Raw genomic sequence first — 25,074 nt, 5'->3', positions numbered from 1 at the left:
AATTTCCATAGCACATTTCACAGAGCCCTGTCAAAAAGATTTGGAAGAGTCCTTCACAAAAACTAGAAAAATATTCTTGATTAATATTTCAGAACAATGATTTTCTTATCAAAATCCACTGTTGAGAAAAACAAGCTGCCATACTACAGGAACTGGTATTATTTCAGCTGATACTGGTTTTTATCTTCTGTAAGTTTAGAATGCTTATATCACCTTTTAAAGAATAAATCATACAAACCAGTTGATTAAGACAATACCAATTCTTAGGAGCTCCAAGCTAGTAACTGTATCATTACTCTCATTTTGACTAAATGGATTTACATCGCTATACACATAAACTGTTAAGCAGCAAAAAGTATATAAAGAATATATATATATATATTATATAATATATTTTTTGTGGTAAAATCTGCTATAAAGTGACACTGTCTGTGTGAAACAGGTTTTGATTACAGAAGAAACAGAGTATTTGGAGTAGTAGAAAAAAACCCAAGAGAACCAGTTGGTACTTTCAGGAAAAAAAACCCAAAACACCTCAGTAAGTTCTGATTATGAAACTAGGCCAACCTGGATGGGGCTTTGAGTCACCTGTTCTAGTGGAAGATTCCCTGTCAGTGGCAGGGGGGTTGGAACTAGATGATCTTTAAGGATCCTTTCAATCCAAACCATTCTGCGGTTCTATGGTTGTAACGGTTCTTATGACTATTTCCTGGTAATTTTAAGAACTATAGTAAAAACTGCCTGTTGACAAAAAAACAACAACATTGCTGTCCAACCAAAAAACTCTTTGAGAAATAAAGAAGGTTGTAAACACTGAAATATGAATGTACTAGTAGTCTTTTGAGTAGTGGAATTGATATATTCTCTTTCCTCCAAATTCGTGATTTGTTTTACTATGCATTCCACTGCAGTCCTCCCTACCTTCCATAGATTAATAACCAAGTACATCTAATCAGACTGAGGTCTAATCAGTGCTATTAGAGCTACCAGAATAGTCTTGTGCATTTGCTGGTCCACCAGCAAATACCGAGTAAGTTGATCACACATGGAGATGGACAAAGTATTCCCTTAGCCAGCTGGGTTTCTGCAGTAACACTACCTAGGAACTGCTTATTCCAACACATTAATATAAGAGAAAGCCACAATTACATTCCTGCTGTGACTCACCACAAAAAAATTCTGGCCTAAATTAATAACTGAAAGTGTTCTTAAAAGACACAAAAACTATTTGTAAAACTCCACACCTTTTCTTACACAGTTAAATATAGTTTGGTACTCTTAATAAAATATTTTCTTCTGATGTACTTCCCAAGGAGCAGCATTCATGAACACCACTAGGGCTTTTTACTGTCAGGGTAACACCTCTGCAAACTCTGGTGAGAGAACCCAGGATAGCCATGAATTTATGCTGCAGGAAGAGTCTCAATTGCTGGAGCTGTTAACAGTTATATTTTAACTCCACTCAGTTCTCAAAACTTCAAAGAAAATCTGATGGCTCTCTGACTTTTCAAGGATTTTACATAAAATACACTTAACAAAAACAGAATATTTCGTCTGCTAAAGTCAGAGGAAAGTCTTCTGCTGACTTCACTGGAACAACACCAAGCTGTATTCTTAAAAATAAGGATAGGCATTATCCAAAACAAAAAATAAAATGAAAAAAAAATTTCTTGCCTAATTCACCATCAGCTCTTTATTTAGGACATCTGATCAGAATTTAGGATCCTGGATCTGCTGATCCAGACTTTATCCCAAAATAGAAACAGTGGTATTAAAAACCTCTGGGAAAACAGGTGCCCAAACAAAGAGTTCCTGTATTGATCATCTGTGGGAGTAAATGCATGTAGGTTGCAAAACCCTTTGATAGCAGCAACATTTCACAAGAGCCAGCAACCTGGCCTGTGTGCTTTCTAATGCAACACTGGAAATCTCTCCTGCTTAACTCAGGAATCCATGTCCTACTTATATTTGCCTTAGTAATCAAGAGTCAGAGTAAGATGTACTCCAGCAATGCATGTTTGCAGGATCAGAACAAGGTTCATGTGTGTATTCACCTTTTCACTTGTTTAACAAGTGGGCTTAGCCTGAATGATGTCTTTGCCATATACTGTACCATCAATGTCACAATGAGACAGAAGAGTTTTTCTACTTGCTATGAAAAGAACAGTTTTGCTCTGTAAGTAGTCATTTGTGAACAAAATGTTAAAATTAATTGTTGCTCATAGCAAATGAGCATATATAAATGGACTGATTCACTGTATTTTAAAAAAGAAATTAGAATATTTTTCTATGATTATCTCTATGGAAAACCTATGACATTAATCTTAGAGCACTTATAGTCCTAATTAGCACAATACAAGCTGAGAAATTGCATTTTCTTCTGAAAATAAATACAGCCTAATGTTAAATACGACAGAGGAAATGAATCTTTAAAAAATTCAGAGAAATTATGGTGAGAGAAAGTCAAACATGTCCACACTACTGTCCCATGCAATACTAGGAGGTTGAAAACCTGAAAGATTGATGATTCCAAATAAGTATTTCTTGTTTGCTTTATCCAGAAAGCTACAAAAGACTTTGCCAAGTGCTGTTCAAACCAGTTACCCTCATTGCTGAGCTCAAGTGGAACTTCACATTACTGTAAAAATTTTTAAATTCTAACATTTTACTCTTGCCTGTGTAGAAGGACAATTACTGAAATTATTAAAATTAAATTAATGTAGATGTCAGTAGATATAAAATGAGATTCACTGTATTTCTTCAGACATCTTCACCCTTCAGATATGGCTTTGCCTTCAGTGTGGAAAACAACTATCTGATCTTGATAAAGAGAATAAGCATCTGCGAGGCCTCCTACACACTCCCATGTAGGTGGATGCTGGAGCTATGTGGGTGTATGTACTTATGAGCTTTATGCCTCATTATTTTTCATTTAATATTCTTATTAATTAGAAAAGTTTATCTCATATTTCTGGCATGTGATCAAAATATTTATATCTCCTCAAATCAAATGTCCATGAAATCAGACATACTTATACTGCATAACTGTGCACTAGGCTTGATACACTTTAATGTCATCAGCTCAGTGGTTTTCCCTGTTTCAGTACAGCAGGAACCAAACCAGAATGACCCTGGCAAGATAAAACCTACCTAGAGAATCCAGAGAGATACTAATTATATATGTATTTAAATATGAGTGATGTCTGCTTAAGGAATGAGCTGAGAAGTTAAATTTCTCAATAGGCTTGTTGTCATTTGCCATGCAGAAGAAAATCACTGTGGAGCTCAGGAAGAGCTAATTAATTTATCAGAAGCCTATCAGCATTACAGAGAAACACCATTTGCACAAAGCATGTGACAGAAAGCTCCTGTCATTTTTCTCTCATTCCTCTAAAATCAATTTTGCAGAAGCATTATATCTGAATACTCAGGTTATACTAGCCACAGGTCTAGCTTACATGTCAGGGACAAGGGATATGAACCTGGCAGTTTCAGTCACCTGGATTTATTGGTCATCACATCATGACCAGCTGTTTAGCATCACAACAGATGCCAGCACAGATATCAGTGAGTAGACTGGGATTTTTTTTTTCCCTAAGGAAGAAGGATTATTCTTTCCATTTGTAAACAAACCTTTTTTTTTGTTTGTTTTTCTGAACTGCAGGGTCATCCTCAGTCCCAGACCTTGTCATTCCACCATGGAGCAGATGGCCCCATTTGTCTAAGGAATAAATTCTGCCTAGCATTTCCAAACTAGTCTACAAACATGGGCATCTGGCTTTATGAGAATAAAACGTGACAAAAAGCATTTAGTCAGACTGATGACACATGAGCATAATAGTGCAATAGAAAATGAATAGGCCCAAGGGTAAAATTGGTGTTGTGTGAGTTACACTCATCATAAACCTAAAAAAGCAAGAGTATTTACATTTGATGTCATGATGGAACACATCATGGCAAAAGACATGCAATTGAAACAGTAATTGCTCAAACAAACCTTTTTGGAATGGACATTTTTTTATCATTGAGTACTTTTGCAACAACATGGATCTTGTGTTTGAGTTTGCTCTTGTGCCTTACATCTCAGCTTATGGCATACTTGCCTTATGCATTTGTAGGAAGACCTATCTTGCAACACATTGATTAAAAAAATACTAACAGCTGAATTGATTTTGCCCAAACAGAATGAAATAGTGTTACACATGACATCATAAACTCTTTCCCACATGCTCACAGACTTGAAAGAATGACCTTTCCCTGGAGAGGCAGTGAAACAGATAGCAATTAAGGCTGGAAAGCATAAATTGAGCCAGGGATTAAAAGCAAAGTTAGCAGAGAGGTTAAAAAGTGTCTTAATATAGACAAAGCAGTGCCTTGCAGGGAGAGCAGAAATACCCCAACATGAGCCACCGCCAGAGCTGAGAGCAGTGGGGTGCTGGCACAGAGCTCTTCAGGCAACAGCCTAATTCATACCGAGCTGGTAATCACAGGCATTGCTACACCAACAACATCCCAGGTAACATTCTCAGATGCAGCTTAAACTACCTCTGCCCACACTGTCTTGTGCCATAATTACAGAGGGCTCTTACTGCACAGGGTGAGTTTGGAGGCCACAGTCTGACAAGGCTAGTCACTGAAAATCAGTTGTAGGAAAGGGAGGAAGAGGGAGAGCAGCAGACTCCACAAGTGAGAGTTACCTCCTAAAAAACAAGTGCTGAATACCTTGGGACATGTCTTCAGCAACTGTCAGCTGGCACAGAACCACCAAAATCTCAGAGCTCTGCAAAATGCCTGTGGTTGGGACATGGTCACACAATTAAATCCAATGCTGAGCAGTTACTTCTGAATGTGTTTACTTGTGCATTATGCACTGGGCTCTCCTTTCCTCATTACAGGAATCATCTGTGTACCTGCCAAGCTGTGTTGTACATGTTCCTTAGGCATTAATGTCCCCTTTCAGAAAACATTGTCCTAAGGGTGAGAAAAAAATGTGGACAGCCAAAATCCACAGATGTTCAGACTGGTGAAAAGTGGGAGAATTTTATCACTGAAAAGACATCTAGGCATATTTAGTAAGAGCTGATAGGTGATAAAAATCAATTATATATTTAACAAGACTAGCAGGATATGTTTAGAAATAGGAGGGGAGTTTTATGCAAACAAAACCAAGGATGATAAAATTTCCAGGTAGAATAATTCATTGATTCTCAGACAGCCACATTACCTGACTATGCAAGAAGCAAAACAGATGGTAAATGTTAATACAGCTGGGTTTACAAGCAGCATATCATAATGAGCAAATATATACTGTACAGCATGTGCAAAGGACATTCAACCTATATTATCCATCCTTTAATAGGAATACTCTGGATGTAATACAGTTCTTAGACATTTCATATCCAAGTTGTGTGAGCAGAGATACGGGCATGTCTGTTGCAGCTGAAATGCAGGAAACCAGAGGCTACCAGGTCAAGTTTATGCATATTCTACAACCCCATGAAACAGAAGGCAGAATCACAGTACAGACTTCCCAAAACCATCTACGTAGTTTAAAAATAAAAAGACAAATTTGTTCATACTGTCCTAATGGAAATCCTCCAGTGGTATTATCTTGAAGTATTTAGACTGCACTTAAAAGACTGATTACACCTTATGTACAAACAGTAGCTGACTTGGGGATAGATAGAGCACTACCCAGGGTAGGAAAATGCAATGTGATAGCTGATCATTTGAGGTTTATATAGCTTTCCAAACATACATTGCATTGCAAGCTCAGCCCCACAGTTATGTGGTTATCAGCAACAGAACTACTTAATTCTGGTTGGGCATGTTGGTGTGAATTGCTCGCATACCTAAGACTTCCACACAGATACTTCCTCCTCACCCTCCCCACAAGAAAGCCTGAATTGGTGAAGCTTTAGAGCCTGGGCTAATTAACCCCTGGCAATCCCAAAATCTTTGTCAATATCTGAATGTCAGCAAAATACTAATTCTGTAAGTAAATATTTGAGAAAAACTTTATACAAGTCATCAGAAGAAGCTCTCACACTGGTTGAACATCTGATAAAAGACTGGCATGGTACAGACTGAAATTTGAAGGGTAAATACATAGAAAAGAGCAATACATTAGTAAATTGAAGGTGGGACATCCAATCTTCCACACTAAAATGAGTCATTCAAGAAAGGTAACAAGCAATGCAACAACAAAATCTGCAGATGACACAATCTTGTTGTAGATAATCAAGATTAAACGCTGTGAGATTATCAGAGGATCTTTACAAAGCTAGGCAAATAGAGAGCAACAAATAAAAGTCAGGACTGTGCCATTGGAAGCAAAAATGGCCTAATCTGAACCTTTTTTACTTCTCAATTAACTGCCAATCACTGATGATCATTAGTTAAGAATGCTAGCCAGTGTGTAACTATGTCCCAAGAGGCAAATATTCAGCAAGAATGTTCAAAGAAATGTTAAAAAATCCATTCACAAAGCAATATTGCACGTGCACCTACGGGACACTGTTCAGTTCTACTTATCTTATTTCCAATAAAAACTAACAAACAAACAAAAAAATTTAAAAAAGATTCTGTGGGAGAAACAGAAAAAGAAAAGGTTTGGCAAAGCTACATGTAGCTTACCCTTGCCAACTGAGCCAACTGACAGCTTTGGCTGGGCAACAGCTGGTTTTCATCTGCAGAACTCAGAACACCTTTAGTCAGCTAAACAATGTACTCAATGGCCCACCATTCAGGATCAGAGCAGTGTTCGTTCTTTGCTTCATTTAATTTTTTCCTGTGGAGTCCATTCTACAAAACACCATTCTACAAACTCTGCCTCTTTGTCTTACCTCTTTCCTCTGTTGTCAAAACACATGGTACTCCAGAGACAGCAGAGTATTCATATTTGCAGAGTGCACACCTAAATCTTAGCACTGTTTTACCTTGTCTTAGTCACATAAATACAGTGAATTTCCAAGGGTTCCTCAATTCTGGCTTTTATTTATTAAGCCTAAAATATGTTACACCCTCTTCTTTCTGATCCATACTACATAAAAACAGATTTCTTCACCACAATTTGCCAACCTCTCTTCAAATACAAACTGAATTATCTGGGATCTGTAAGGTAATCGTTATATTTTCCACATATTTCCCGCATTATTGTAAAAATATTTAATAGGTGTGTCAAAACTGTCATCTAGTTATTTATGAAAAAGCCGGAAAAAGTTTAAGCAAATAGTTTACACCAGAGAAGGCATGGGCCTTCTCATTCCCTCCCAGACCAGGAAGACAAAGAATCATACCACCAAGAAAATAAAAAGTCTCTTACTTTTTCATAATCTCATCCTTGAAAGTTCTTTAAAAAAAACAAGATATTTAGCAAAGGTATCTCATAGATTTTTTAACATTGTGTGGAATGATACTGCAGTAACACTTCTACAATGAAAATATCAGCTGGAATGTTCAACAGAATCATAATATAAAAGTCAACAAAGCCAAACTTGCTGAGGCTATCCATTCTATCTCTCCCAGCAAACACACTTTTCAGTCTTGATAGCAAAGTCTCAGGAGAAAAACTGAGATTCAGAGATGACAGCTGATGACAGATATCTGGGAACATCAATGGAACCACCCCCTGGAGATACTAGTGGAACAAACTGCAGATTTGGGGCTTTCCTTCTCTTTGACACTCTCAATGTTTTTGCTTTCCAGTGTTTGAACCTGCCTTCCTGAGATAAGCTTTATGTGACTACCTTGGTTGTGCTCAGCTCTGTGAAAGTGTCAGCTGTGTCCAGTCTGTAGAACTGCACTGCACAGAAGTTGTGCATGATCTGAAAATGATACAGCATAGAACAATAATAATTAGAAACTTAGAGCTCATGAACACTGAAAAAAATAATAGAGAATGATTACCCTAAGGAAGAAAAGACTGAAAGTGAAATCTAAAACCACACTACAGTTACTGTGATAACACAAAAGAATGAGGGAATAATCTGTCCTCTGTGTCTCGGATGGACAGGCAAAGAAGCCATTATTTTAAATTTCTGGAACAGTGATTAGGTAAGTAACAGGAAAGTCTGGAAATGTCCAGGAAATTTTTGTAAGAGTAAGGACAGGTTAAGATCTGAGACAAATGGCTTGAGAGGCATCATCAGAGACCGTAAGAAATAGATGAAACAATATGAATGACACATTTTACACCATGCTTCACCCCATCTCCTATGACATTCACTTACCCTGCTACTAAACTGCAAGAACACAAGACCTCTTTTCGTTTCACCATTGAAAAATATGACAGAGAGGTGATAATTAGAGAAGAAGATTTATGCAGCAGCACTCTGAGAAGCCACGAGTTCATGTGTTACAAATCACCATGCACAGAACATGTATCTCAACAAAACATTTTAAAAAATCAGATTTCAAAAAAGTCCGTTTCCAAATGTCAGTAGAGTATATTCAAAATTTGAGCTGTGAAGTATTGTCACAATCAAAATTGGCTAATACACAGAAAAAAAGCAGCAGTGGTGAAGCTCAGTTTTCTTTACTGAAAAAGTAAGTTGTCCAGTATAAAATCAAGGTGGTTGTTTCTTTTCAAGTAAAACTGAAACAAAAACTGGGACAAAGGCTGAGTAGTAATCAAGGAAAACTGCAGGTGCTTCAAAGTTATTTAGGGTGGTCAAGTCCAGACAGGACTGTGAGAAGTTTACAAGAGAAACCAAAGTAATCGCCAAAATGGCAAATGAAACTCAGTGTTAGTACATACAAAATAACCCACATTGGACAGAAGAAAAAAGGAAGAGTGTTCTTTCATCATCCTAAATTAACTGTATGAACTTTTGAAAATAGTCTGGTATCACTGTAGAAAACTCATTAAAGACCTCAGCTCAATGCTGAGCTGTGGTAAAAAAAGCAGACATGATGTTTTGAAGGATAAGACATAGGATGGTGAATAATGCAGAAAGTATTGTAATGCCACGATATAAATCAGTGGTGGAGTCTCACCTGGAATGCTGTACGTGCTTCTGATTACCCAGTCTCAAAAGGGATACTGCAGAACTAGGCAAAGTTCAGAGAAAAGCAGTGTAAATGATCAAAGGCCTGGACACCTCACATACAATAATCAGAAAGGATAAAAAAACATTAGCTTCTGTAAGGAGCAAGCCAACAATGACAAATGTGCACTGCAATGAAGTATGGAGAAAGCAAATAAAGGTCCTCCTTATCCCTGACTCATGACACGAGCACAAGGTCATTAACTGACATGAAAACACTAGAAACTTAAACACAAACAGGAGATACTTCACATCTAACACATAATTAATCTGTATAAAGCATAAATATAACGCCAAGTACTTACATTCTGCCGTTTGTTCTACACGTTACAAAGCAATTAAACAAAAAAAATTTAGGAACTACAGAGTGCTAAAAAAATTTGGATGGAACAGTAAATGAATTAGGATTACGGAGTAAGCCAAACCTAGGAGGCAGATTACCCTTTGTTTTAGAAGCAATTTCTCATACTTCCTCAGCTAACTGGACAGAATTGACTGCAACTTGCTGAAATAAACCAACAACAAAACTCTTTTTACTCTGGTCCTTTCCCTACATCTGTGAGAGAAAAGGGAGTGAAGGGTACTGTACATCAGTGATGGAGATGGCTAAGACAGAAGCTGTTAGGAAATTGAAATAAACAGTGAAAAGCAGTTTAAAAGAGGTTGTCAAAATACACCAGCAAAGTTGAATTTGAGAATGACAGGAATGAATGGTAAACTAAATGAAGGTACAAGGGTTCTCTGAGCATAACCATAAAATCTACACATACAGAAAATAAAGTGGCTTTACTAAGGCAGAGATGTGAATACACAACTAGCAGAGGTCAAGCTTAGGTAAAGAAGATAAATTGTAGGCCTCTATAGTGTCAACTAACCTATTTAAAGGTGAAAACATAATAAATTGCGCTTTCTTTAAAATGGAGCATATATGCATGAAAGCAAAGGTGTGCTGGCATAGGCCTAAGAAAAGACACTTAAGTTTTAAAGCTGAGTTAACATTCTAAAAACAGATGGGAAAATGAAAACTCAGTCCAAAATGTGACTTAAAGAGTGACTGTAGTGTGAGGCTCCACAAAGACACTTAGTAAACTGACCTGTATTTCAAAGCATGTGCCTGAGTGACTAAAAATTTTAGGCACAACTTTTAGGGACTCTAACAGGAGTTACACTTTCAGGGCCCACTGATACTCAAAATAAATTGCTGATTGCATATGATTTGCAAATCTCCTCTTTATAGAGCTAAGGTTTCTGTCATATATATATGGGGGGGGTTTTTTTGTTTATATATGCATATTTTCATATGTGTATTGAGATAGATATAGATATAGATATAAGGAAAAGTGGCCAGGACCATTTTCTGACACTGAGGCCACCTGGCAATGAACTCATCAGGCACTACTGAAGTGCCTGAGTCTGCAGAACAGAGAGGGTACAACCTAGAATTAGATGTTAGACAGAGCCCACTCCCCAGTCCTGCCCAGGAACTGCCTGGGAGAGGGGCAGCTGGCCTGGGCCAGGGCATAGTGGTGGCTGCCCTGGTGACACAGCAGCAGAGATGACCCAGTTCTAATGCCATCAGACATCCTGGTACTGCTTCCTGGCACAAAGCAGCTCATGGAACCCTGTCCCTGACTACCAATGTCTGAGCTATGTTCTTTTTAAATTATGGTGGTATTTTCTTCCTTACAGTGGGGGTAACATCAAATAAAACAGAATTAATTATAGTTATTTTTCCTTACTTCATTGCTGGTTTCCTTACTCTCATTACTTAAGTCCCAAATAGATAGACAGTTTTCTCTCTTGCAGAAATCCTTCTCCTTCCCCCCTAATACGCTTAGTCCACACAAAATGAAATGCATGTGATACTCAGGTAATGTCAGAGCAGGCATATGGCAACAACATAAAAGCCATATATGGCCAAGGAGGCAGACTGCTGCCTTCTACTATGCAAGGACTTATGACAACATCATGCTGAAGGGTTTGCATGACTAAAATTAGGCAAAACATACTCTCCATGAAAGAAAGGCAAGGCAATCTATAAGCAGTAGCCAGAGGCAGCTTCAGACATGTCAATTCAGCTGTGTAAAGAATGTGCCAGTCTCACTCTTGGAACAGTCTCCACACTTAATATACAGAACGAGTCATTAAAAATGAGGGGGAGAAACATGAAAGGGTGAGGCACATGGCATACAGTGTGCTACCACAGCATACCATATATTCAAGATAATAGCGTGCATTAGAAAATCCATTTACACTTTCACTGATGACAAGTACAGCTATTGCCAATTAACTTCTCTCTCCATCTCAACTTCTGTTTCAAGGTAAATTCCTGACCTTAATGAATCCACAGAAAATTTGCTATGAAGGTTAGTAGGAACAATATTTACTTGTTCAGGATTGTGCAAGTGTTTATATTCTTCTAACTCAAATACACACATTTATTATATGTTTTAATACATATGACCTGTTTCACCCCTCCATGTTACTTTCCTCAGTTTTTTGTATTATTTGGTGTAGCAAAGGCTGAAAAATATTAAACTGCCCAGACTACTGTTATATTCAAAAAGACGGGTAGCTATGTAAGATGCTGTCCTCTCTCATTTCCAGTTCCAATCCTCCTTTAAGCTTTGTACTAGTGTCCTGCAAAAATGGACACAGTAAGGCATAAGCAACAATAGCCAACTCAGATCCTGGAGGTCTGTGTGGCATGAGTTCAACATTTACACCACTTTATATTTGCCCAGTGCAATGGCAACCACATTCTGATGGTTCAGGGCCTAATCCTGATCCACAAACTTCAGTGCAAGCCATGGACTTCTGCTTTAAGGAGATTCAACCCTGGATTACAAGTGACGTTCCAGTGCCTTCTTGGAAAGAAAATAGCAAATATTGTTAATTCTCTAGTGATGACATTGGTAGCCTAAAGGATTTAAACAGATCCATTCCATAACTATATTAAAATTATAATATCACATGCCGGATTGTTTAGTTTGCTCTTCTGTACGCAGATGGTATACATAGTGGTGAATGACTAATATTGACAGTCAGGAAGGAGCTACCCACACCATTTAAAATATTCCAGTGCAACAATAGAAGATCACTTTGATCCATTACACAAGTAAGGAGGCCTGAGCTGACCCAGGAAAAAGGGAAAAAGACCATGGAGAAACCTGTTCCAGTTTTGAGGCTGTTGGATTGAATATTGTGCTGTGCACCTAAGGGCTCTGCGTAAACATACAGCTACTGAATGGACTCTGACGAAACTGATGATACACACACAGAGCATTCCTGGCACGGACATGTGAGCACAACACCAAGCCTCACTGAATAAATTTTAACTTTCATATACCCTCAGTGTGGGGCAGTTTAATTTTGCCAGAAATTAATGTTGACACACTCCCTCTGAAGAAACTCCAACCTATCTGCAAAGCCCACCTGTACAACCCTTCCAGAGACTCAACAGCCCCACTGATGACAACAGTACTGTCCACCAATTGCAGTGGTTCACTATAGGGAATTATGCTGTGACTCAGGCTGGCCTGCACTTTTTATTACATTTAACCATAAATCTTACTCATAGAAGTAAAACTGCATGAGCTTTAATTTCATAAACAGAAAATATAAGTGCTTATTTTATTGCAGTTAGTGTCTAAAAGGCCACAGGAAATCTACCCACTCCTAGACGACTACACATCTTCATATTGTACAAGAGATTTTTAATTCATGTCCTGTATGAAATTCCTCTATTTGGGGTAAATTAGTTGTGGATATTTAAAAGCAGTCCCCATTCTGTATGAAAAATCCATGTCTCTTTAACATTTACAGAACTTACGTACATTCTCTAACCAGGAGGGAATTTTTTTCTTACACCATAATAGAGAATTGCACAAACATAAAAAATACTTAGTCCACCTTTCTGCTAGTAATTAATTAAAAAACAAAGCCAAAAAACCTTCTGATGTTATTTTATTCTGTCCAACTAAATTAATTAGTCCAGTGCCTCTATACCTTATTTTCTATTTCCAGAATCACTATTCCCTCAGTAAATGACCAAATTCAACTACATAAGCAGGAAGATCAATGCAAAGACCTTGTGCTAAGGGTGAGGGGTCCAGAGGGATGATCCAAGGCTATAATGCAATTCCTAAAATATAGAAATGTAGAAATTGTATGACCTAATGCTTCAGTGTATAAATGAAGGTGGTGAAGAAGTGGAAGGAAAAGTCAGATGTATTTCTAGTGCTTCAAACTCATAGAACCCATCTGTACTAAAGTCAGGATAACAAGCAACTCAAGTGACTTCAAGGATGCAAACACCAGCTGTGTTTTTTGAGTCAAATGTAGACATCATTTGTTTTGTTCTCAAGAAACATTTTCGAAAAAAGGACAATGGAACAAACATCAAGCTTTAATCAAGTGCCAAGTTTGTATACCTGATGATTGTACAGGCTTTATTTGTCAATCTTCTTTCTTTTCGGAGTTGTCTAAAATGAAACACCAATGAAAAAATGCTAAGAAAAAGCAGTTGTCCAAATAAGTGGGACCATCAAAACACATTCATATTATTTGACTTAAACCAATTCCTCCTTTATTGCATTCATCTAACTTTTTTAGTATGGGAACACACATCTGCAGTCCAAGCCATCAAAAGAGGAAAAATTAAAGCAACACAGCTGTCAAGTGAAACAATTATCAAACATTGTTCCAAAATACCACCTCAAAAATGAAAAATCAGACCTTCCAGATACAAATATGGTCTATGATTTGTACACTTTGTACCTCTGAGATTGTTAGTAATGTATGCAGTGACAAATGGCCTTTTTCCAGTACAGGAGGTCGATGACCAATACTCTAATCCTAACTGAGTCCATCAAAGGCAATCAAGAACATTATTCACACAATTTAAGCCAAAGGTGAATGTCAATAGTTTACATCTAAAGCAACAACAAAAATAGTTTCTTCTATGCAGTATTTTCTGTACCTGTCATGTGCTAGAATGGTTTATAAACAAGAGAAGTACATATCAAGACTTTGGCCATACAATTTGAAGAGAATGAAATATATCTCTGGAATGTTCAGGTCCAGAGCCAGACTAAACTGTTATCTTTATGTTGCACTTAAGCTTTGGTGCCAATCTTTAGTAAAATTCATCTTGAAGAAGAATTTTAAGCAGGTTTTGTTCTAAGTGGGAATTCTCTTTCAAGAGGCTGCTGATATCAAGTTCTTAATCCCACTGCAAGCTGCTGCTGACTGCAGCAAAACCAGGCTTTTAATTCTTTTTAAAGGTACTTTAACTGTCATCAGAAATAGAAAGGTAACATAGGCAGTGGCTGCTAACATATCACAGACAAACAAGACAGAAGTTTCAAAAGCTAAGATTTTGAAAATAAAGTTTTAGCTTCATAGACATACAGCCAGAAAACATCACCTTAGGTGCCTATGCTTTTGCATCCTGAGATGAGAATGCTAGCTGTGGAACAACTATCTTACTTTACAGTGACCACATATAAAAATGAAAGGCACAAATGGTGATATGCTCTGGAAATTAATGAACTTTTCTTCTTAAAAAGCATAGAAAAAAGTAGACAGATCTTCTGATATCAAAGAAACAGCTAAGAAAATTCCATCTTTCTTCCACAGAACAGTCACACACATTTAATTCCAATTGAATCAATGCCATTTAGCATGCATGAAGTACTTCAGCCTAAAGGACAATGACAAATTGATCTAAAGAATTTACACCAGTTGATACTGAACAAGATGAACAGAATTCAGCCCTTGCAGGTAGGCTGCTGAACATGTGATTTTTCGCAGGGCTGGTGTAAGTTTGCAAATAATTTGGACAAAAAAAGTTTGAATCAGCATTATCACATGCAGGACAGACATTCAGAACAGTCTCTTTTGATTCCGAGATAATGTTTTTTTGAGTTGTGTTTAACAACAGAGGACACTGGAAACAAAAATTAAGAACAAACCATCCCTTTGTGCTTTGGCATAGTCCTCACAGTATTGTATCACTACAATTATTTTAACCTCATAGACACATTTTCCATTATTTCACTTTATTACCCAGTGCTTCAGTGAAGTGTCTTTGTTCTTTAATACCATGGAAATTGGAAGCTCTGTAGTAGCTGTGTTCAGGTCAAAAGCATGCTTCTGTAAGCCTCTTTTTTTCCTTTATTTTGTTTCTCCAGAATGAGTAGTTCAAAACGAGAGCCAAAGCACACAAAGAAAGTTTACCTCCATGGTAAAAAAACATCCGGCCAGAAGACATGTCCGTACAAAAAATTCCCTAGTCTTTCCCTTTTCTATTCCTTGGAACAGGTTTGAAAGCTAAAGTTGAAGCTCAGTTCCAGATTAAGATTAATGAGTAATATCTTTATAATGCTTACAGTACAAAAAATCCCTGGGTTTTATTGAAAGAGAATGCTGTTTTATTTACAGTGACTGAAGCACTGTCACCTTCCTACAGTCATTAAGAAAAATATTTTTTCCATTGAAAAAAAAGATTAATATTCACAAAGCATTCTTGGAAAAACACACTGTGGCAAACAAACCCACAGCTTTTCCTTCTATTTTCTTCACATACCTAGCAGACTTCTGAAATCTGCTAAGGAAAAGTTAGAAGAAAAATTAAACGAAATTAAACTAAATTTAGTGGGCAAACAACAATAAGAAACACAAAGACAGCAAAGGGGAAACAGGAGACAGATTTCTGAACTATTTCCCAATTAAACCCAAAGACATTAACTGGATTCAACATTAATAATTTAAAGACATGAACTATGGGTTCACTATAAATTTTGACACCAGTTTTCCAGTTGTTAATTTCATGGTGTTATTCACATAGACAGCAGTTTCCAGAATCAAAACCATCCTCCATATTTTCACTGCAAGGAAACCTAAATCACAATAAAATTATTTTTTTGTGCAACATGAGTTTTTTTAAACATAAATCAAATTACATAATACAAAATAATTAAATTAATTTAATAGATTTCTATAAATATAGTCCTTTCAGTTGATTCAATTGAGTTTATTGTTGCAACTAAGTGAAATCAGTAGGGTTAGTTTATAGAATAAAGTTGTGAGCAACAAGTCATACTCATCAGTAGACAGGACAGTGAAAACAGATTATTACTTCACTCATAAAATAGCATCAAGTTTAGAAAATGTCATGGAAATTGATTTTTAAATTAATACTGTTTTCTTAAAGGTACCTGCCCATATCCCAGCACAAATACTCTCTTATGTAATACAATATTCTGAAACATAGACTTTGGGAGCAGGATTGATCACATTTGCTTTTACTATTTAAGATAAAGAATATTGTTTCAGCAAGTTAAGAAGATTCCTTCTGTGGTCAGATGAGATGGACTGCCACTGTCAGAGGACAATTCTACATGGTCTCAGAGGACGTCTCTGTGGCACCTGAAATACTGCTGAAGTTAGGCTGCTGCTGAAAGGAACAACCCCATCCTCCCTCAGCTGCACATTCCTAAAGGCCTTTGTATGATCACATTCAGTGAGATCAAGATACAGATTAAGGGGAAAATTAACCTCCAAATTCAGGTGAAAGCACTCCAGGCAACAATCTTTCAGAAACATAAACCCCAATATGAGTCAACAAACACCTACAGGAAAAAGATATCCGTAAGTATAGCACAGCAGCCCACACTCAGTTTAATCTAAAATGGTGACAAAACTGCAGTTTAAAATAGGAGGAATTTCCAGACTTTCCCTTACAGAAGACATCTGAGTAACACTGTAAGACTACTGAAATCAGACGAAATCTGCCTATTTATCTCAAATTTCTCTATACTACATAGAGCGTGGTTACAAGATTTTTCCCATGGTGCTTGTGGAGCAGATTTTTTTTATACACCATTCAATTGTTTGCACAAAATTTCTTTCCAGGGAAGATGCAAACATCAAAGCAAGACTCTAAATGTAAGATCCTTCTGTCCTTGCCTTTATTGCATTAGTGCAGCCAGCTATGTTCATCTTTAAACTTTCACAAAACCGAAGTCATAAACTTCTTCATGTGCCACTGAGTTCCACGTTAGAAAGTTTTTGAGTAACAATTTAAGAAGACTTTGGATTGCTTCTGCAGAATTGATAGTTATGGAACCTGAGAGCTGCAGACAAAAAGCACTTAATGAACACTGCATAGAATTTCTAAATCCCTGCTACGTTGTTCCATGATTTTTCTTTTTGTTAAAACTTGTATTATTCCTGTTAGTTCATAAAGTTAAGAACCCTGAAAGCTGATGCTGCAGGGTTTCTCAGCACAATGAGACAGTCTCAACAAATTATTTTTAGGAAATAACTCCATATCTTTAGAACAAATAAAAATATCGTATATCAGAAAGCACAGGAAATAATCTGATACATATATTTTTGCAATTCCTGTGCTAAAACTTTTGAGATTTGCTATTTCAAAGCTTTTGAGATTGGATATTTTATATTTCAGGTTAAAGAGGAGACTTGCTTTTTTAAGTATGAGGATATATAGATGTACATTGAATAAAACTTTGTGTTAGGGTTTTCAATTTCCATTAGTTCTGTATCTCTTACGATTTTGGTAAAGCTCCCCAGGCTGCTTATAAGGCTTGAGAAGACAGCACCAGACCTTTCAGATTTCCCTATAAATTGTTACTGTCACTTGGTGCAAGTCACATTTTGAAACCTATTCCAACAAGCCAGTCTAGCAACAGAAAGACCAAATTATTTCTCTGTCGGAGAGCTTACAAAGTGATGACCATGGGACCATAAGTGTCCCAAGTCTGATGCTGGCACAAGGTTCTTGGCACGCTGAATAAGAAGACTTCAGCCCTGGCCCTCTCCCCTCACTCCAGCCCAAGAAGTCTCTATCTGCCAGCAAATAAGCTCTCGGTAAGACCTCTTTTAAAAATGTATCTGAAACCTAATTTTTAACTCTGGGTCTCAGTATTGCTGTTTCAGACAGCTGTGCTCTTTACCACTTGAATTAGCCCCACATGCTCAAAGCAATACAGCCCCTGAAACTGTCAGCACACTTACACAGTAACACCCTCCCATGAACCTCTGATCTCCCTCTTCTCTCTGTCCCTCCAGCTGACACACACTCACTATTATGCAATCAGAACAACAATCCCAACCTCAGTCAATTTGTTCATTTTCACTTCTGTCCCAGGATGTTGTCCATTCCTCATTACAAACAGGTGGCATTCCTAATTTTCTAACTGTATTGCATTTTAAAATAAATACTTCAACCAAAAAACATGATTGCTGAGTGTTTAGGACTGTATGTTCTATGTATGTTCTTCTGTTCTGCTGGGAGAATGTGTCTCCTTATTTTAATGCCAGGAAATAATTCATAGCAAAAAATATCTTATAAATTCTTTTTTTCTTCATCTGTTCAAATCTCATTCAGAAAGGATTAATTGTGTAAAAAACCAACAGCAGTTTTGGTTTTTAAACAAAAGGTACTATATGCAATATATACATAGAAAATATTTACATTACGAAGTATTATTGCAACAGGAAAACATCTGTACTTGCAAATCTGGAAATGGATAAAATAAACAAAAACACTAGGCATTTTTCCTGGTTTACGGTATACAGAGAATGCAGGCACACATCATCAGGGATACAAGACACATGAGGCAAAACCAAGAGTCAGTGTTCACAGAAGTCACTGACAAATGCAGGTATGGTGACAGAAAGAGAAAAAAAGAGAAGAAATTTAAAAAGAGTAGGAGAAAAACCATTACTCAGAGGCAAAAGTACAGAGAAGCTCATGGGAGAAGCTTGTAACTACCAAGGAAATGGTGACATGGGTAGTCCTCTGACTCAAGAGGAAAAGAGGGAAATGCTGGACTTGCCAGGGAAGCATTCTTGAAAAGCAAAAGTGCAGCTACCTAACAGAGGAGATATTTCAAAATGTATCTTTCTTTCATAGCATCACTGAGAGGCCGTACTGAAATCAAGCAATGATTTTCCTCTCAGTGTCTCATCCTGAGCTAAATATCATAAAAAGTATAATATTTATTGACCCCTACAGTATAGATCAACAAATACAGATCTGTAAAGGCCTGCACAGGGCCATTATTTGGGTGAAAATCTCCATATTGGTAATTTATTTGCGATCTAATCTCTATGAAGACAAAGATTTGCCTTTCAGTCATCTAAAGCTGAAATGCAGCTTCAGTGGAATGCAGGTTTCAGCAGGACATCAAGCAACTTCTCTGTTAATTCTTCTCAAACTGCAAGTTTACTTTTAGCAAAAAGACAGCATCCATCCACCATGGCAAAGGCTCAGAAACAATTTGAAGATTAAATAGCAAGAGCAAGCTGAAAAGCAGAGAGAAGTGGCAAGAGTATGTACCCCTACTGAGAAGACAAGTTCTACTAAAGTCTGAGCTTCCTTTTTAAAAACTGTCAGCAGCATCTCTCAGCGTGCTTTTCAGACATAGATCATTAAGGCTTAAAACCAGAAAAATATTAAACACCTTATTAGCCCTCCATTGCTGAGGCTACAATCTCCACAACTAATCTGCTGAGTCTATTACTTCTACCGGAAACAGAGCTGCTCGGCTGTTCATTTCCCTAAACTGTTCATCTGCTGTCAGGCTAAATCTCTTGTGCAATATTTGAGCCTTCCAGTTACTGTAACAGCAATTTTAGCTTTCAGAAGGCTTCCCCTTCCTCTTACAGACTGAAATTTGTTTTGCAATTCAGTTCATTTTATTTATAAATATTTAATTTTCATTTGCCTCCTTAAAATTTGTTCTGAGTGGATAGTAACATGAATTTATTATGAAGTGTATTTATCTTTCTGTATCTCATTAGTGCTCAAGAGTTCTGTTGACTCTAAGGATTCTGCTAAACAAACTTCTGGAGGCCAAATTAAAGCGCATGTAGGAAATTAAATGTAAATTTAGGATGCAGTTCTTCTTTTATGCCCCTCTGAAATCTTCCTCAAAAACATATGCCCCACAGGAATTCAGAAATGGCTTTAAGGTTGGTGATCTGAAGACAGGAGACATGGTCTGGATTAGTTTTAGCCCCTCTGCTCTGTATACAAACTGCACCATTTCCAGGAATAACCCAAAGTGACAGTTTCAGGGGTTACAAACATGCACACAACGTAAGAAAAAGGATTATAAAAAAGTCAGGTTTTAAAATGAAACAAAAAACTCCAAGCTTTTAGTTGTCACACAGTGTCCCCAATACTACTTTTTATCAGGTCTGCACACTGTTCATGTTTCTCTGAGACAACAAACAAATCAGATGGTTCAAATCAAATAAAGCTGCTTGAAAAAAAAAAAGGTGAAGAATGAAATGAAAAAGACACAAATAGTCTCAAGATCAAAAAAGAACAAAAATGTGAGTGAAAAATAGCTGACAAAAAAAATAATGCCCATTTGTGCATCTCATCATGTCAAGAGTTGATAACATTTTCAACATACCTTCAGTTCCATCAGTTAGCAAATATTCTGGTAACATAAATATCCTGAAAGCACGAGCCAGGAACAGCACAGCATGATTTCAATCTGGTTTGACTTAGGTTTTCATAGGAACAGGTCACAATTAATGGAATTTAATTTGTCATTTTAAAACCTTTATGATGTAACTGTCTTGGCTGGATATCAAAAGCTCTTTTCACTACTCCCCTGCTACAGGGAAATTAGAAAGAAATTACTAATTGGGCAATTCCAAGCATATCTGCATACTTTTTCCCCTAAGACCAGTATCATAACTGCTTTATTGGTAAATTCACAACGAGAATCAGGTTTTATCATTAATACTAAATTATTTGGGAGATGGAGAATAAAAAAGTATAGAGACAGTTAATTCAGATTTGAATTATGATGCCAGAAATTATTGCAATGCTAAACACCTTGGGCACAGTAACTGAGTTCATCAGTCTGAATGAAAATCATACGTTGCACTTAGTGTTGTTGTTTTAATGCAGGACACAGATTAAAAAAATTAAATTAACAGGGCAAACATTTAACAAAAGTATCAAAAGAATACATGCTTCTTACTCTGTCTCTGCATAGATAAAAGACAGATACTTTATGTTGGGGCTGAATGAAAATGCATTGTGCTTTTCAATCAGTGGGTAAGCACTTAGTCAAAAGTACCTCTACTAATGCTCTCAAAATGTCGTGGTGATCCATTTTCTTTAAAATGGAATGATACTAATATCTGTGTGTCCTTCAGATAAAACAAATTGTATTTTTAAAAGTTCACACTGGTCTACTAAAATGGATACTGCAGTACTCTCTATCACTAAAATACTCAATAATCTGCCATGCTGTTAGATATTTCAGACAGCTGAAGAAGTTTCTGGTTACGATTAAAAAGCGCTTGATAGCAGGTTTTTTAGTTTGTAAATGCTTAGGTGTTGTTCTAACACATTCTCTTCTCATTCCCAGACAAAACACAATGCTGAGAATTTCCAGTAAAGTCCTGCAAGAACAGACACACTTTTTCAAAATACTAAAATTTTTCAAAATATTCACTACAGCTGCCACTGGCATATAAACTTCCTGAATAGGAACTGCTCCAAAAATTGACGTCTACAACATCATCTTTTGTATTAACAATTTCAAGACAGTAGAGCTTACAGATGTCACATATTTTATTACAGAAATGTCTGTAATACTCTGTTAAGTGGGACTCTCTTAGCTACTGAAAGAGTCTTAAACGCACACTATGGTATTAGCAAAGCCTTGTGACAGTGAAAGAAAACTACCACAGCCAATTTAGCTTTCTTGACTGGGTTCTGGTAAAAAACTTTAGCTTGCAGTAAAGTGCTAACTTTAACACCCACCACCACTTCGAAGACTGAAGGTAGTACTCTATGCTTAGTACTTGACAAGTAGAAATATATCAGATTACATCTTAAAAATATAGTTAGCATCCCAGTTCCTTCTGAACCAGCAAGGAAACTGGGAGGGAAAAAGCACGTTCTTTTCTTGATGGTCATACTTATTAAAGAAATAGAACAAAGTCCTATAAACTGCATAATCCCTAAACACTGGAAGAGATTAAATCACTGATAAAAATGTTATTAGTACAGACAATTTCTACCATTTATATCTTTATACATTTTTATAAGATACTGGATGAGCCATTTATCTCTCAAAAGGAGATTACCAACCACTATCCAGTAAAATAATCATCAAAAACTAGGATAGTAATTCAGATAAAATACATTGATTAGTTCCTGTAGGAAAAAAAAGTGAGCAGAAGGAGCATCAATACCATCATTGCCACACATTAGTCAAGTTGGTTAATATGGCATCAAAAGCACTCCAGTAAGGAAGTAATGAAAGCTAAAAACAACCTGCAGAAACCACTGGTAAGCCGATCAGCCTTGATACATGGCACAGTGTATTTGAAGAAGCAGTTTTAGACATGGAATCCAGCAAAAAGGAACTGAGGGATTCTTGATAGAATAAACTGAAGCATGCATGGAAATGGAAAGCTGTGAAAGCGAAAGACACAAGGAGGAGGTTTGAGAGGTACATACAATACAAAAAGGAGCAAATCAATGATATCAGCACAAGAGGTTGCACAGGACTGTAAAAATACCTTACATTTTCAGCATGCATTAGCATTTATGGTTAGATCTGTATAGGTAGGATACCTCTGTAGAGGTAGGATTTAGACACCTAATTTGGTGCTTAAGTTCCAAAATTAGATACTCAGCATCATCCCTGTTAGTTAAACCTGCCTATCAGCACACTCAGCTGCTATTGCTCAAGAGAGCTGACACCTCTAGTACTATTTTAATTTTTATCAGTTTCACTTCTGTTCATATCTATGGATAGTTCCACATTCTGCTGCTTCCCCTAACTGTGGCATTCCAATCAAGGACATCCTCAGAAAACCAGGCTGAAGACAGACTGCAGGACCAATGACAAGCACTCCCTGGAGCTAGGGCTTAAAACTCATGTCTCTCTACTCTCAGATGTGTGAGCTAATCAGTAAACTGATCTTCTTTCGCACTCCCAATTAATATTTAATTATTCCACGCACAGCAAAACACCTTCAAGAGGAGACACTGCAACCATCCCACCTCAGTATTTTATAGCCAGGATACTTTCCTGGAAGATAGGAGATGCTGATTAGAGCTCCCTCAGGCAGAGAAAGGAACTGAATGCAAGCCTGATGCCTTTTAACTGCTGAGGTAGTGCATAGCACACGTTGGGAGTGGCAGGCAAGCAACAGAGCAGTAAGAGTTTTTGAACAAAAAAGGCCATATGGCTAATTTCAGGAAAGGGAGCCTGCCTTGAAGGACACCAGTCCCAGACAATGACACTGCTTAAGGCACTCCTCCTTTTCAAGATCCCTCCCAAGCAACTCTCCATTCAGCCTGTTGGATTTGCCATGTAACTCACCTTTTCCTAGAGGCTTCGTAATCATCTAACTTTAATGATGCAAATTCACAACCAAGCACCTGGGTACAGCAAACCTTGAAGCTGCAGCAGTTTTTGTGATTTTTTTTTTTGAGTGTAGTGCCCAGCAGCTTAGACAAGAGATCAAGAAGCACAATGTCTCTGCCAGAGTGGGGAAATACCTCAATCACTTGGGGTCAGCACAATTCTGGGTGCACACAAAGCAATAGAGCGAGCAGCTCAGACTGAGAGCATTTACTGTAACCCAACAGAAAGACATGAGGAAATGGAGTGAAGACCACCTTTAGGATATTCAAATAATGAAGTTCCACGAAAAAGAAGTGCACCTACAAAACAAGTTTTCTCCAACTCTGTTTCTCCACCTGCTCCCATTGTATTCCTCTCTTCCATCATTTGCAGTCTTACCACCAAACCTCCCATACTTGTATGCCCCACCAGTTCTCTTGAAAGCTACCATCTTTCCACAGCCTTTACAGATAATATTCCTTCTCTCATCACACTAATAAAATTAATATGATTAACCATTAATCACTAAAATAAAACATTCTCTCTGCCTGAACATATAAAAATAGTTTAGATTATTTGTAAAACAGACTGTAATTTCTGACATAGTGGGCAAACTGGGTTAGATTCTGACTTGTGATATGAATCAGTACATTTCCAAGAAAGAATCCGATTTACATCACATGAGTATCTTGCTTGTCTAATTAATATGCATCAGGACATTATGCAGGAATGCTCTCCACATGGCATACATGTCCATGAACTGAGTGATACATCACACACATTCCTTCGAGATCTGCCATGTCAGAGACGGTGTCCCACAACACTGCTATATTTGCACTTGCTCAGGTGGGTGAGGCTGAAGCATTACTGCAGTAAGCATATCACAGATTTACATGCAGGAAGAAATTACAAATGAGATGCCATAAACCTTTGACATCTCCAGAGGCCCTTATCATCCAACAAGAAACATCGCTCCTTTGCATTGTTTTCCTTCTTCTTTCTTGTCAGCATGTCTCAAGGGGACTCTCATACCACAGAAATACTTAAGATATCCTGGGTTATAATTTTCATTTTTCTGACATCATTCCCAGGATTCAGGAAATGAAAAAGCCAGTTTATCTACGAAAGGATGGGAAGGACACAGACACTTCATTTACCATACTAAAGCAAACAGTCCTAAAGTGCAATCCTTCAGGTGACATGATTGCAGCTTCAATCTTCATTCTTTCTTCCCCCTCAGATCAGATGAAAACTGCAGGCACTCCACTTCCTGAATCCAGAATCAGGTTCTTAAATAATTCTTTCAGCTGAAAGAAAAAAATAATAACACCACATTAAAAATAACTCACCAGTGAAGCACTGTGGAGACATTGTAAAGCACTGAAGTGTTCATGCTACATAACTAGGAAAGAATCACATAGAGTTCCTTGAAAATGTTCAGACCTCAGCAACCAACAGCCTTTCTAGAATTAATACCAGGCTCAGCAGCACTGCACAGGATATCACAAGCCTGTAAGATCACAGGTAATTACTCACTGCAGCGTGATTTCAGCTGTCATCACAATACCAAAACTGTTACAGCTGCACACAGTAGCTGTAGCAACCCA

The 25,074-nt window shown here is 37.3% G+C and overlaps 1 long non-coding RNA gene across 1 annotated transcript in view; it reads right to left on the bottom strand.

Moving 5' to 3' along the window:
* Positions 1-156: 156 nt before the first annotated feature.
* LOC116438257 overlaps positions 157-25,074 on the bottom strand; it is a 33,226-nt gene continuing 8,308 nt past the window's right edge. Inside the window, exon 2 of the long non-coding RNA XR_004237659.1 lies at positions 157-24,774. This is a non-coding gene — a long non-coding RNA (uncharacterized LOC116438257). The remainder of the gene's footprint in view (positions 24,775-25,074) is intronic.

Source organism: Corvus moneduloides, chromosome Z (genome assembly GCF_009650955.1).
Source record: "Corvus moneduloides isolate bCorMon1 chromosome Z, bCorMon1.pri, whole genome shotgun sequence".
NCBI classification, from domain to species: Eukaryota; Metazoa; Chordata; class Aves; order Passeriformes; family Corvidae; genus Corvus; species Corvus moneduloides.
This window is presented reverse-complemented; position numbering and strand designations above follow the sequence as displayed.